The 16847-nt window shown below is 33.9% G+C and overlaps 1 non-coding gene across 1 annotated transcript; it reads right to left on the bottom strand.

The window, feature by feature from the left end:
• Positions 1-16469: 16469 nt before the first annotated feature.
• On the bottom strand, positions 16470-16624 carry LOC113371994. The gene has a single exon (XR_003366683.1). It is a non-coding gene; the product is annotated as a 5.8S ribosomal RNA (ribosomal RNA).
• Between the last annotated feature and the right edge of the window lie 223 nt (positions 16625-16847).

Raw genomic sequence — 16847 nt, 5'->3', positions numbered from 1 at the left:
ACAAACACATTCAGTTCACTTTTGAAAAAGAACAAAATAACTCTATCAGTTTCTTGGATGTCAAAATCATTAAAAGCACAGACAACCGCATTATCACTAACTGGTACCAAAAACCTACTTGGTCAGGTAGATACTTAAATTTTCACTCTTACCACCCCTCTAACATGAAAATAGGTACTATCATTAATCTTGTAGACCATGCTATCCTCCTTTCTAACAAACAATTTTGGACCTCAAATTTAGATTTAATTTTCAAAACCCTTACACAAAATTCCTATCCCCCACATCTTATAAAATCCGTCACAAACAATAGACTCACTTTTTTAAAAAAACAAAATAACTAACACCAACCTAAGTATAATTTCCACAAAAGATAATAATTTTGAAGGTACCATTTGCCTTCCTTACATCAAAGAACTTCATCCGATGTGGAAAAAACTTTTTTACAACGCAAATCTCCGTTTAGTATGCAACATCGATTTAACTCTCAACTCCCTCTTCTCAAATTTAAAGCCGCGCACTAGTTTAGAACGAGTATCCAATGTGGTCTATAAAATATCTTGCAATGACTGTGATTCCACCTATATTGGCAAAACAGGACAGAACCTTATCAAACGTTTGAAACAACACGATAATAATTCAAAAAACAAAAATCAAGGGCAAACAATGATCACAGAACATTTAAAACTAAATAACCATACTTTCAATTTTTATGACGCAAAGGTTCTTCATCACAAATCGAAAGTCTCACAAAGGCGCTTTTCAGAATCGGCTTATATTTTATTGAACAGAAATACTTGTTTAAATAAACGCACAGACACTAGCTTCATTTGCGAAAATTACCAATTTGTTCTAAATAATGTTTCCCAATTCATATCGAATACCTAACACCACGGTTGCACAACACTATCGCGCACACTTGCTTAGCGCGCCAAGACGTTCGGTCAAAAACCAGCACATGTGTTTGTTGTTTCTAAAATTTTGACTTCACATCTAGGATACTTACAAACATATTATTCTGTTTGGCACTGGCCTTGGATGCAAGTGTATTACGTATAATATTTTATTTATTAATCACTTTTTATCTTTTATTCTTTTTATTTAAAAAAAGAAATTACTGACAGTTAGTACTTGTCTATAATTATTAATTTTTACAAGTTATATTAATATGTATTAGTGATAATATAAATAATTCAAGTAAGTAATGTTTTTGCAATTCTCTTTAGTTAAAACTTTTCTTGTTACTATTGCTTATGTATATTCAAATTGTAACGTTACTTTCTGTTTTTTAAATTGTAGAACCACTGAAGATGACGTAGAATTTTACGTCGAAACGTATGGATAAATAAAGATGTTTTGAAAAAAAATCTTTACTTTACTTTTTTTTTACTTGATGTTACGCCCTCCAAGAAATCTATCATACATTTCAACATCAAATTTAAACATTTTCAACATATAATATCCTGGGCTGAAAATAGGACTTTTGCACTCTACCAGGGCCGTGCCTGGGTATGTGGCCGCCTGCGTGCGAGAATTTTTTGGCCGCCCTTGGAAATAACATAATAGGAAAATATCAAATATGTTCTCGACTTGTAATTTTTATATTTTCTCTATGTTCCTAGTCATTCTGAATCGTTCGAGACCAAATTTGTAACTAGCTGCAAGTGGAATTCTGTCTTGAGGCAATTATGGCATCGTGCCTTAAGGCAAATTGCTGGAACTTCCCGTACAGTAACGAAATGTTCGAGGAATACTGAATGTTTTCAAATAGATTATTATAAATATTGTAAAATTGTCTAATATTTATAAGAAGTATATAAACTGAATTGCTAATTTAAAATTATTTGTTTAAGTTATATTAGAACTTTAGTCAGAATAAAAATCTGAATTATTTTCGATCCTAAAACTAAAAAAAAAAATGGAACAAAATTTTTTTTTCCAAAATCAATTATTTTGTTAAGACAAGCAGAAAGTTCTTTGAATCATTTAAATCGGACGCTTAGTTCTCTCAAAAACTACCATTTTTTACATATTTAGCTCCGTATCTTCAAAATGGGTGGGCCTGCCTTTGCCAAAAACTAACTAGCTGTAAGTGGAATTCTGTCTTGAGGTAATTATGGCATCGTGCCTTACCTACGGGAAGTTAAGAAAAAGTGTGTATACGAGCCAATTTTTAATTTTTTGTCAACGTTTTCTCTGAAACCGGGTAAATCGATTTAAAAAATTTAAGTCATTTGATGTAACTAGATAACGACTACTGTCTTTCAGTTTAGTGCAACAATCGGCCAAGCCGTTTCTAATCAACAAAAAATTTTCGTGCATGTTTTAGCCCAAAATCCTGCATCGTTTTCAAACATTCGGAAACTGTTTGAAAGATATCATTTGAGAATCGTGCTGATTAGTTTTAAGAGATCGGACGAATCGTTTATTTATTTAATTGTTAAATATTCATATTAATATATTTTGACGATGATATTTATAAAACTTTTTTGCCGATAGAGATCATGATCTTAAATATAATTAAATATTTCCACCTTACGACAAGTCGTTTTAATTTTTAAAATATTAGCTCAGTTTGAAAAAATGAGCTGCACTTTTTTACGTGAGGCAAAATTTCATCTTTAGTCGACGTTTTTTATAAAAATGCGCAATCCTATTTGAAAAATCAATGACATTCGATAAGCACTCGTGGTGGTTACTTTTGCTTCACGATCGACCGAGCCGTTTCTTTAGGATTGTCAAAAGTGTAAAAATTTTTCGTCCATAGTCTAATGGACCGATTCTGCGCATAACAGAGAAATGTTACGGGATGGCTATGTTACTCTCCGACTCCCCATACATTATGCGAATTAATCATACTGAATGCTGTCAAAATATCATGTATTTGCTGTTCATAAACGGCGTTTTAAACATAAACTGCAACGTCACTCGTATCTTACCTAAGAGGAATCAGAAACACACACTTATCTAACATCGTTTTTTTGACATTTGTGCGGCTTTTAGGTTATGTTTTGTATGAGAAAACCTGAGAAATTCGCCTGACTGAACACCAACCGCATAACTTTTGTCTATATTACTATGGAAAATTCTTCATAACATGAACTTATCATAACATTGCGGCAGAATCGGTCCCTAAATTCGTGAATCGATTTTGAAATTTCCAAAACCATTTCAAAGGTACTATTTGAGAATCGTGCTGATTAGTTTTTGTCAATGATCGGTCGAGTTGTTTCTCAGTTATTTTAACAATTTTTTTGTGCGATTTTAGATCATGTTTTTAATGAACATACGTTTGTTTCTTGTTCAATAATATTTAATTTTGAAACCATTTATAAAAAATAACTAACATGTTTAGAAACTTTGTACAAAATTGAATAATATGCAATAGTTTTTCACATTGCAATGCACTCATGAATTAATATTTTATTTATAGTTAAATAGATTATTTACACGTGTTCAAAAATTCATGCATCTTGTTTTAAGGCGGAGTTACACTTTACACCAAGTTTATGCACTTATTAATAATTTGGAAATAAAGTTCTTTTGAGTAATTGTTCAACTACTCTTTGTAATCCACTTACATTTTTATTTAATCTGTCTTTAAGTACAAACACTTTTCCGAATTGTTGGAAGATCGCGCGTATAGTACCAATTTTTAAACATGGCGACCCATCTAATATTACTAATTATAGACCCATATCTTTATTATCAAATTTTGCTAAAGTTTTTGAAAAAATTGTATTTAATAAACTAATTCCATCGATAAAATCTTTAATTTCTAATAATCAGCATGGTTTCATGCCTGCTCGTTCCACAACTACTAATCTAATATGTATTAAACAATTTCTAGAATCTTGACATTAACGGACAAGTCGATGTAATTTACACTGATTTTAGTAAAGCTTTTGATAAAATAGATCATAATATTCTTCTTACTAAATTATCTAAAATTGGTTTTAATACTTCACTTACTTATTTCTTTAAAAGCTATCTTCAAAATCGTAATCAGTTTGTTTTTCTTAACGGATTTTTAAGTAACTTTGCAACTGTCAGCTCGGGTGTGCCCCAAGGGTCCACCCTTGGTCCTCTTTTATTTAATATTTTTATTAACGATATATCGGAAGTAATTAATTGTCCTCATCTATTGTTTGAAGATGATCTCAAGTTATATCTTAAAATAAACTCAATAGATGACTGCCTAGTATTGCAGTCTCAACTAAACTCATTTTACTCCTGGTGTGTTCAAAATAAACTGGATCTGAATATTTCTAAATGCAAAATTATTAGCTTTACAAACAAGCGCGTTCCGACGCATTTTGATTATAAAATTTCTGACACCTGCATAGAAAGGTGTGATAAAATATCTGATTTAGGCATTGTATTTGATTCTAGTTTGACTTTTACAGATCACATATCTAATATATGTAACAAGGCGCAAAAATCATTAGGAATAATATTAAGAAACTGCAAACAATTTGAATCTAATTTGTCACTAATTAGCATATACTATTGCATATACTATGCAATTGTACGTTCAAAGCTGGAGTATGGATCGATTATTTGGTATCCTAACCATAGCAATAATTCAGATGCGATAGAGAAGGTTCAAAGAAAATTTCTAAAATATCTATATTTTAAAACGCACAAAATTTACCCTGAACGAGGTTTCGACCACAATATTTTACTTAATGCATTCTGCGTAACATCTCTTGCTACACGTCGTTTCACTGATAGTATTTTGTTTCTGCATAAACTATGTAATAATGCCATAGATTGTCCTCAAATTCTAGACCAACTATCCTTTAACGTTCCTAGACTCTCATCACGAACTCAAATGTTTTTCAAATATCCTACTCCTAAGACTAATGCTCTATTAAACTCACCTATAGCGCTAATGTCCTCTAATTTCAACTCAATTAATAAAGATATCGATATCCACAATACTTCAGCAAAACAATTAATTGCCATCTGTACAAGTTAATCTTGATATTTTGTCGAGAATATGTTATTTCCATCATATATAATTTAGTTTTACCGTTAAGTATTTGATAGTTTCTTTTATTTTGTGTTATGTATTGTTATGAATTATATTGTTATGTATTGTTGTATCATATATTAGTATACTTGTATTATTATAATATGTAATATTAAAATTTTTAAGTCCTCCTGGAGCTACTCTGTGGGCTATATGATAGATAAAAAAGCCGCTTTTGATACGATTTCGGTTTCAATACGGCCGCCTTCGGCTGATTATAATATAAACCATGTTTTTAATCACACGGTATACTGTGGTCTTTTAACTCAGCGGATTTTCAATACGGCTGCGAAAGAATTCAGCGGACTTTTAGTTGGCTGCCCTTAATCTAGCAGTCTTTCAATTTGTCCGCCATTTAATTCATCGGACTTTTAATTCTACCGGTTTTTGTTATGGCCGCCTTTAAATTTATTCTTTTTTTCGGCCCTGATGACTAGGTATATAAATACTACAACGACCTAATCAGTTTTTATACATTTCTTATTTCTGAGAAACTCTTTTTAGATAGATTAGATTAGAGAAACTGTTTTTACTTCGTATCTTAATGAAAACAAACCGATTGTATTTTTGCCCAGTAAACAACTTGTAACGATTTGGCCGCCTCTTAATTTCGGCCGCCTGCGTGCGGTGCACGCAATGAACGCCCGTCAGGCACGGCCCTGCACTCTACGATCCAGTTCTCTGAATGTACAAGTTGAACTTCTCACTTCCTCTCTATTCAAGACTGTTTCTATTGGTTTTCACTAGTTTTACTTAGTTTATTGTTAGTTATCACTACTCTTGTTTACTATCTCTTTTTGCACTTAGTCTACCTTTATTTTGTACTTACTTAATTACATGTTCTCTTGTGTTAAGAACCTTGTTTTCCTAATTTTTGGTTCTTTCATTGCTATAATATCTTCACTTTTAAATTTTATTTTATTTACTTACTATTTCTGTAACCCTTATGTAAAACTTTGTTGTCAGTAATTTCTTTTTCATTTTCAATTTACACGTTTCTTCCCCTTTCCTCCTTTTTTCACTGTTTACTAATTTTATTTTTCAATTGCGGTTTCTCCATTATGAACTCTAAACAATTTCAACGTTCTAATAATTAAACCTCTAATCACTCCTTCTGCTCTTTTATAAAAAAACACTACGGTTTCTACATTTTATCTCAGTTCAAATTACTCTCTAAATTAAATAAGAAACTAATAACAAATACCAATAAGCATATATTTTTATTACGTTGCAGGAAAGAAAGTATCATTCCAAATTTCTACCGGCTTAAATTAGAAAAATTCTCACACCTTAACAATAGCCTCAATAACAAATTTAGTTCCTTAAGCTTACATATCATTTCCCTAGAAATCAAAAATTGTATCTGCAACATACAAAATTTAAAACTATCTATTAATAAGATAAATAACTGGTTACTCAATACAGTAGAATCGGAAATCCTGGAAAGTTTTTTTGAGTTCGAATCGATTCGCTATAGGAACTTTTGCGTTAATCAAAAAATATCTTATAAAAACAAATTTGAAAAGCTTTTGAAATCCAAAATAAACTCCTCCAAAATCATTTTAAGTAAATCAGTCATTAACAAATGGTTAAAAAACCTTTCCAATGTAACTATCCCAGACAGGTTTTTATACATCTTTGCCTTGGGGCCAAATTTTGCATTCCCCAATTCATGTTACAACATCAACTTCATTAAAATTCTAAGTCGCTTAGAAGCAGGTCTTTATAATATTAAAAACACAGACCTAAGAATGAATACAAAGGCTACCTTTTGCAGAAATTTTATTTCCGCTATTAAATCCTTTAACTCAAAGAAAAATATAGAGTACAAAGACATCCTGAGAGATATTAGAGATTGCAAAACCTTTTTAAAAAACAATCCTGATTTGTTAGTAACTAGAGCCGATAAAGGTAACGTCACAGTTATTGTAGATAGACACACATATTTGGAAAAAGTTTCAAGATTAGTATCCGATACCAATACTTACTCTCCAATTATTTCTGATCCGACAGAACGCATTAATCGTTCTCTTCACAAATTAATCAACAACCTAGTGTCCCATAAACAAATTTCAAAAGACCTCTCATCCACTTTAAAAAATTTACATCCCTATAATCCCAAACTTTATGGCCTCCCTAAAATTCACAAACAAGACGTTCCTTTCAGACCCATAGTCGCTGACATAAATTCCCCTCTGTCCAAATTCTCAAAATTTCTAAGTAATATACTCTCCATCATAACTGTCCAATCCTCTCATTTCATAAAAAATTCCTTTGAATTTGTAAATAAATTAAATAATATAGTCTTACCCCACAAAACCCTATTAGTGAGTCTAGATATTGTTTCCCTTTTCACCAACGTCCCCTTACAATTAATGTTAGATGCTATAACAGCTAGATGGGATGAAATCTCTTACCATACTACATTTTCATTACATTGGTTTTTAGAATCGATCAAATTCATAATCACGAACACATATTTTGAATTCAATGACCATTTTTATCTTCAAATTTTTGGCACTCCCATGGGCTCTTCTATATCCCCTGCCCTAGCCGAATTATCTTTACAACATTTAGAAACTAGAGTCTTTAATTCCATCAACATAGACATTTATTTTTATTACAGATATGTTGATGACATTATCACCTGTATACCTCCTCAAAATTTTGACTTATTGCTTCATTCTTTCAATTCGTTTAACAAACACATTCAGTTCACTTTTGAAAAAGAACAAAATAACTCGATCAGTTTCTTGGATGTCAAAATCATTAAAAGCACAGACAACCGCATTATCACTAACTGGTACCAAAAACCTACTTGGTCAGGTAGATACTTAAATTTTCACTCTTACCACCCCTCTAACATGAAAATAGGTACTATCATTAAGCTTGTAGACCATGCTATCCTCCTTTCTAACGAACAATTTTGGACCTCAAATTTAGATTTAATTTTCAAAACCCTTACACAAAATTCCTATCCCCCACATCTTATAAAATCCGTCACAAACAATAGACTCACTTTTTTAAAAAACAAAATAACTAACCCCAACCTAAGTTTAATTTCCACAAAAGATAATAATTTTGAAGGTACCATTTGCCTTCCTTACATCAAAGAACTTTATCCGATGTGGAAAAAACTTTTTTACAACGCAAATCTCCGTTTAGTATGCAACATCGATCTAACTCTCAACTCCCTCTTCTCAAATTTAAAGCCGCGCACTAGTTTAGAACGAGTATCCAATGTGGTCTATAAAATATCATGCAATGACTGTGATTCCACCTATATTGGCGAAACAGGACAGAACCTTATCAAACGTTTGAAACAACACGATAATAATTCAAAAAACAAAAATCAAGGGCAAACAATGATCACAGAACATTTAAAACTAAATAACCATACTTTCAATTTTTATGACGCAAAGGTTCTTCATCACGAATCGAAAGTCTCACAAAGGCGCTTTTCAGAACCGGCCTATATTTTCTTGAACAGAAATAATTGTTTAAATAAACGCACAGACACTAGATTCATTTGCGAAAATTACCAATTTGTTCTAAATAATGTTTCCCAATTCATATCGAATACCTAACACCACGGTTGCACAACACTATCGCGCACACTTGCTTAGCGCGCCAAGACGTTCGGTCAAAAACCAGCACATGTGTTTGTTTTTTTCTAAAAATTTGACTTTACATCTAGGATACTTACAAACATATTATTCTGTTTGGCACTGGCCTCGGATGCAAGTGTATTACGTATAATATTTTATTTATTAATCACTTTTTATCTTTTATTCTTTTTATTTGAAAAAAGAAATTACTGACAGTTAGTGCTTGTCTATAATTATTAATTTTTACAAGTTATATTAATATGTGTTAGTGATAATATAAATAATTCAAGTAAGTAATGTTTTTTGCAATTCTCTTTAGTTAAAACTTTTCTTGTTACTATTGCTCATGTATATTCAAATTGTTTTCTGTTTTTTAAATTGTAGAACCACTGAAGATGACGTAGAATTTTACGTCGAAACGTATGGATAAATAAAGATGTTTTGAAAAAATCCTTACTTTACTTTTTTTTTTACTTGATGTTACGCCCTCCAAGAAATCTATCATACATTTCAACATCAAATTTAAACATTTTCAACATATATATATATATATATATATATATATATATATATATATATATATATATATGGAGGTGTGGTCCATATTAAATACCATAATTATCCAAATTGTAGTCATAATAAATTTCATAAAATATTATTTATATTTGGTTTATTTTATATATGATTAATATCCACGACACTATGTGTTGTCATACTGATCGTTAATAAAACGTTATTGGTATTTTCTTATTTATAATTGAAAAGTAAGGTTTCAAGAATTATACATTTTGGCAAAATCGACTAGAGAGAAACAAAAGCCAGGTCAGATCTGACACTTGAATTAATTTTTGTTTTCTCCGTGATGCGTGTTGACAAGCCGCTAAAGCAAATGCGATGCGTGTTGACAACCCGCTACATATATATATATATATGTATATATATATAAATATATATAAATATATATATATATATATATATATATATATATATATATACCGCTGGTGAGTTAGCGGTTGAGTGGCGGTTGCCGATGATTGCTGGTGCTCCCTGTCCTCTGCCGTGGTGCTTATTATCGACTTATTTACCATGATAATAAGTGATTTATTGAGCACGTGTTGTTGTTGATCTTGAAGTGCGTGTTGTATGCTTAGAATGCTCTTCGAATTATGGAAGTTGTGAGCCATTTATAATAATTATTTATATTTTTAAAAATTCTTTTCTCAATAATTCTTGAGACTTCAATTTTTTTTTTGCTACTTCAAAATATGTCTTGATCTTCTTACCCTCTTTTATGTGTGTTACTTTTTTTTTTTTTTTTTTTTTTTTTTTTTATATGGTTTATTTTATATATGATTAATATCCACGACACTATGTGTTGTCATACTGATCGTTAATAAAACGTTATTGGTATTTTCTTATTTATAATTGAAAAGAAAGGTTTCAAGAATTATACATTTTGGCAAAATCGACTAGAGAGAAACAAAAGCCAGGTCAGATCTGACACTTGAATTAATTTTTGTTTTCTCCGTGATGCGTGTTGACAAGCCGCTAAAGCAAATGCGATGCGTGTTGACAACATGCTACATATATATATATATATATATATAAATATATATATATATATATATATATATATATATACAGGGCCGGATTTGGAAATTGGGCGCCCCGGGGCGATGACAAAAATGCCGCCCCACCCCTGAAATTTGACGAACTTTCGAGCTTTTTTTTAAAGCAATCGCGCTACATCAGCTGCGTAGGGACAAAATCTATAAGCGCGTAAGCGCTGCGTCGCAGCCTAACGGATAAACAATGTTACAGAACGCATATAAATGTAAACAAAATTTATACTATTATTAAAATATCTTTAAAATATCTGATAATTTAATGTGCATATGTCTTATGATCACTTTTGTCCGCTAAATGTTTCTTTTTCAAATTTTTTTATTGGATCATCGAAACCGCTAAACCTGCCCCCCAAAAATTTAAGCAGTTATTCATTCTGTAAATTTTTTTGAATGATATTGGACGCTTTTTTTCTCAAAAACAGAATTATTATTTTTGGCATTTTGGCCAGTATCTTCAAAACAGTTAGACCTGCCTTGGCCAATAACCATAATCGTCTCCTTATCAATAGGAATTGAATCATTTAAATCGGTTGATCCGTGTTCTCGTAATCGACTTGAATAATTAAAAAATATTAGATTTGTATTGATGGGGAGACGTGCTGATTAGCACAGGCAATTACGAAAAATGGTAATTGAGTTTCGATATTTCTTCTCTGAAACAGCTACGCAGCGCGATTGCTTTGCAAAAAGTTCATAGTTTTCGAAAAATGTCAAAATACAAAAAATGTGTTTTAAAAGGCTTTTTATTCATTTTTCAAAAAAATTTGAATCTTTTTACAAAATATAATTTTCAGTACGGAATGTTTCAGTAATTTGTCTTCTTAAGGCACAATGCCATGAGTCGCTAGTTAAATTTTTATTCGATGCTATAAGCTTTGGAAGTGCACAAATTCGCCATTTTAAGAGGGCTTGAGAACTGAAGCACATATTTTTTTTAAACTTTCAGCTTTTTCACGGATCTTTATATTAGCCAAATTGCCAAATTTGATAACTTTTTAACCAATTTGATAATTTACGTTCGGAGAGGGAGGCAAGGCAAAATAATACATTTTAGTTATCGTTTTTTTCAACCCAAATTTTGCATTGGAATCAAAAATATTGGAATAAAAAATGTTCTTAAAAAAAGTTGATTATATTGTATATAATTTTTTTCTCACTCTCTAAATTTTGCCGCCCCCCAAAATTTGCCGCCCTGGGCAGTAGCCCCGATTGCCCCTACTGTAAATCCAGCACTGTATATATATATAAATGATTTAGTAGTTAATTTTGATGTTGAAATATATGAGTGAGTTCTTAAGGGCGATACATCAAACAATATGTGTACATATATAGGTATATATTGTTGTATCTGTATATGTATATGTGTATTATATGTTTGTATGTGTGTGTATATGGATATATGCATGTATATATATATATATATATATATGTATATATATGTATATGTGTGTATATGTGTACGTACATATATGTATATATGCGTAAGTTTATATGAGTGTACTTAAATATTTTTGCCTATACTTTTTAATTATTTATTTAATTCTAGTCTCTACTACCTTTCCTATCTTTTATATTTGATTTGTTGTTAAGTGTTGCTATTTGTTAATTTTTCTCTTATTGTATAGTTACTTTACCAATCCACATATATTATAATTACCTAGATATGCTAATTTTCATACTGTTTTTAGATCCACTGATGATGACATTAAATTGTCGAAACGTTTGGAAATAAAGATTATTTTATAAATCTTTGGCTTTTCTTTGTTTGATGTATCGCCCTTAAAAACTCACTCATATATATAAATATATATATATATATATATATATATATATATATATGTACCTAGTTCCGAAACGTTGACAGTAAACAAATAATTAAATAAAGAAATTGTTTATTAAAAACTTTTCTTGTTTTTTATTTTGTATTATTTTTGGATTCTTGTTCGAAACTCTACAAAATATGCACAAATCCAAGACTCTACCATTCAATATATATATATATATATATATATATATATATATATATATATATATATATATTAGGGAGGGCCAATTCATTATAGAAGTAAAATTAAGCGATATGAGCACCTTTTTATATGAAATATATGTGTTATTTAAATGAATTTTGACTGCAAAACCATATATCGCAAATAACTTTTTAGCCAGCGAAATTTTCAATAAAATACTGTTTTTAATAAGTAAATGTATTAATTTAGGCATGTGAATAATTCAAATTGTGAATTTTATTTTTATTAAGATTATGTGCGGGGGTTTTTAAATCGGGTTTAGTTTGTTGTTATTTATTTCCATCAGAGTGCGCTAGTATTTTTTTATTATACAATTAATTCTAGAATGTAATTCTAGAAATTTTGAAAATAGTATATTAATGTGACAATTCCGCATAAATGTTCATTCAGTTCGTCACTAGGGCGTCAAGTATCAATGGCGAGTTCTTATTTAAATTCAGGCGCAAGTGCCAGTAATTTGAATCATATGCCCTCGCATGATCAAATTACATTTGAACCAGCAGAAGAATTTACAGGAGTGAATCTTCCGACAATTATGGAAGTTATCAGGTATTATTTTTATTTGGCGGAAAACTCAAAAAAACAAAATAAAATGTTTTCATATAAAACATTTACTCCAAATGTGGTAACGAAATTGATTCAGACGTGGGAAAAAATTAATATTCCAATTAAGGAGAAACGAAGTATCGCTAGAAAATTGAACCAATTGATTGATAAATATAAAAGTACAAATAAAAGCAAGTCTACCCAAGCATCATTTCAGGAGTTTGTAGAATCCACAAAAGAATTATTTTATATTGAAAAATGCAAATGCGATTTGCGAAGAATGCTGTGTTCCTGCGGACTGATTCCAGAATATTTAAAAGCATTTATGATGGATCAACATAATGAGAGGAAATCTACGATACCAGAATATATTATAAAAATTGAAGATGAAGTATCAGAATCTACAATAAATAGCAATATTACTCCAGGTGGGACATATACTCCAGATGTTGATTTTGATTTTAAAAACAGTTCGGGAAGTTCACAAAATACTTCTCATATAAAACGTGGTCCATATAGTCGAAGATATAAGGCTCCAAGCTATGCCTTAATGTGCGACAGATTTGCAATTTCTGATAGAGTTGGTTCTGGCATGGTGACGGCAATCCTGCGTGACCTGGGCATAACGGATGATTGGGGCAATCCTGTCATTATGGATAAAAATAAAAGCGTTCGTGAGAGGCAGAAAATTAGGCAAGCTCTACACAAACGATATGATTCTTCTGAATTAATAGCATTTTCATTCGACGGCCGAAAAAATGATTCTATTACCATGGAAAAAATCGATAAGAAGTTTCACCCACGAATGATTAAAGAAGCGCATTTAGTTATTTTAAAGGAACCGAATTGCCAATTGTTGAGTTACACAAAATTGGAAAATGAAGATTCGGAAAGTAGAGTAATCAAATTGAACGAGTTTTTCGCCGATAAAGGAATAGCTCTCGATTCTTTGATAGGCATATGTTGCGATGGTGAACCAGCAAATACAGGCGTAAAAAATGGGATTTTACGTCGATTTGAAATTCAGTTAAACAGGCCACTGCATTGGTTTGTGTGTCTTCTCCACTTTAACGAACTTCCACTTCGCCATTTATTTAACTATTTGGAAAAATCATTGACCACTGGACCACGAACAAAAACTGGAATATTAAGCAAACAAATTGAAACATGCGAAAATATACCGGTGAGTTATAACAGATTTACTATTGTTGCTCTTTGCGTTCCAAACCCTATCTTCCTTTTAGAGGATTCCAGGGAACTCGAACGCTCATACAGATAAGAAAACTCTTCCCGTATTTCCCGACGGCGTCTCCAGGTCATTTTGGGTTACCCCGACGAACTCTCTTGCGAGGGCCCGACTTGTAAACGGTTCCGCTGCCGGGTTCCGGAATAGGAACCGGATTCCCTTTCGCCCGATGGGTGTGAAATTTTATTCAAAATAAAATACACCAACATCAACATAGGATTTCTCCTGGGGCTTAGGATCGACTGACTCGTGTGCAACGGCTGTTCACACTAAACCCTTCTCCACGTCAGTCCTCCAGGGCCTCGCTGGAGTATTTGCTACTACCACCAAGATCTGCACCGATGGCGGCTCCAGGCAGGCTTACGCCCAAACCCTTCTGCGCACACCACCGCGACCCTCCTACTCACCAGGGCGTCAAAACAAACTATTATGAACGTTTCTCATGCCCTGGCGGCCGAGTATAGGCACGACGCTTCAGCGCCATCCATTTTCAGGGCTAGTTGCTTCGGCAGGTGAGTTGTTACACACTCCTTAGCGGATTCCAACTTCCATGGCCACCGTCCTGCTGTCTTAAGCAACCAACGCCTTTCATGGTATCCCATTAGCGTCGTTTAGGCGCCTTAACTCGGCGTTTGGTTCATCCCACAGCGCCAGTTCTGCTTACCAAAAATGGCCCACTAGGCTCTCTGATCCAAATATCTGGCTTCACTATTCAAGCAAGCCAGAAATCTCACCCATTTAAAGTTTGAGAATAGGTTGAGGTCGTTTCGGCTCCAAGGCCTCTAATCATTCGCTTTACCGGATGAGACTCGCTCATCGAATGCCAGCTATCCTGAGGGAAACTTCGAAGGGAACCAGCTACTAGATGGTTCGATTAGTCTTTCGCCCCTATACCCAGTTCCGACGATCGATTTGCACGTCAGAATCGCTACGGTCCTCCATCAGGGTTTCCCCTGACTTCGACCTGACCGGGCATAGTTCACCATCTTTCGGGTCCCAGCGTGTACGCTCTGGGTGCGCCTCTTCTCGCAATGAGAGTGAGACGCCTTGGGATTGCGAGCACGCATCCGTAGATGCGGTCCGTCATCGCTCAGTTCACTTAAGCGAACCTTTACTTTCATTGCGCCTTTAGGTTTTGTATTTCCCAATGACTCGCGCACATGCTAGACTCCTTGGTCCGTGTTTCAAGACGGGTCCTGAAAGTACCCAAAGCAATAGCATCGCTGACCGGTAATAGAGTCCGTTCGAGAACACGGTAGCTAACAGCTCGAGGCGGCATCGATGCCGGACTAGGTCCGACGGCCAATAACCGTCCGTGCTTGTAACCGGCCGAACGCTTAAAAGCGACCCTATACCATATCATTTATACCGTCTGGCAGTCGGCCGAAGCACGCGGGGTCTGGCGCGAATAAATTCGTGACAGGCTACCGCCGCGGTCGTAGATCGACACCAAACGGGTCGCGACGTCCTACTGAGAGAGAAGTGCATGCCAACGCCGCCTGACACATAAACCGACGGCGTATCGCGGGACGAATCCCGGTCAATCGCACGGCACTAAATGGAAGACAACGATAAAATTGAATCTCTCCTTTCGATCTTTTGGGTTTCTCAGGTTTACCCCTGAACGGTTTCACATACTCTTGAACTCTCTCTTCAAAGTTCGTTTCAACTTTCCCTCACGGTACTTGTTCGCTATCGGTCTCGTGGTCATATTTAGCCTTAGATGGAGTTTACCACCCACTTAGAGTTGCACTCTCAAGCAACTCGACTCTGAGGAGAGATCCTCTCGATACGCGCAACGGTTGCTACGGGCCTGGCACCCTCTATGGGTAAATGCCCCCATTCAAGATGGACTTGAACTCGCCGCAACGCACCGAGATAATCGGATCCTCCCTAACACTACATTTCCCAGCGTCCGTCTCCGGCCGCGGGATTTAGTGCTGGGCTCTTCCCTGTTCGCTCGCCGCTACTAAGGGAATCCTAGTTAGTTTCTTTTCCACCGCTTGGTAATATGCTTAAATTCAGCGGGTAATCTCATCTGCTCTGAGGTCGTATTATGATTATGATGTGCTTGCAAACGTTAGTAAGCAAGCGCACACAAAATCGACGAGGAATCTTTGAATCGTCCAAATTTGCCGGAACGAAATCGCATTTCGAAGAGTTTGGGTTTCCGGTTATCGGGAGTGTCGCAAGAATATAAAATCTCTAGGACACACAACCCGCCGTAATACCACAGAACGTCAACGAACGGTAATGTCCGATGTTGCAAAGTGGACTGGCTCACACGTTGAGTGAATTATTTAAGAGCACGCATTTACGCGAAACTCTATCATTCGCCGGCAAGCCGTTTAAAGCAAGCGGCAGTCTGGTAATGTTATACGACTCTCAGCCAGAGGTAGTCGCGGAACAGTATCCGAGGACCGCAATGTGCGTTCGAAATGTCAATGTTCATGTATCCTGCAGTTCACATGTCGACGCGCAATTAGTTGCGTTCTTCATCGACCCACGAGCCAAGTGATCCATCGTTCAGGGTGATTTTATATATATTTATACATGTTTTGATCGTGATCCCCTCGAAATCGTTTAAGATAACTCGGGCGATTCTGAAACTAGTATGATTATTATGGTTACAATTAGTACACCGTACATCGTTTCAAAATTGAAATATGAATATTTCACTGTGTGTGAGATTGAAAAATCTGTTTTCGCTGATTTTTCATTTTCTTAAAACAACGCAATGAAGCGAATGTTCAAATT

The sequence above is a fragment of the Ctenocephalides felis genome, unplaced genomic scaffold (genome assembly GCF_003426905.1).
Source record: "Ctenocephalides felis isolate EL2017-DRISC unplaced genomic scaffold, ASM342690v1 CF-g0.4_SCAFFOLD_01495, whole genome shotgun sequence".
Classification (NCBI taxonomy): Eukaryota; Metazoa; Arthropoda; class Insecta; order Siphonaptera; family Pulicidae; genus Ctenocephalides; species Ctenocephalides felis.
The sequence above is the reverse complement of the archived record's forward strand: the minus strand, read 5'-3'. Positions and strand labels throughout refer to the sequence as shown.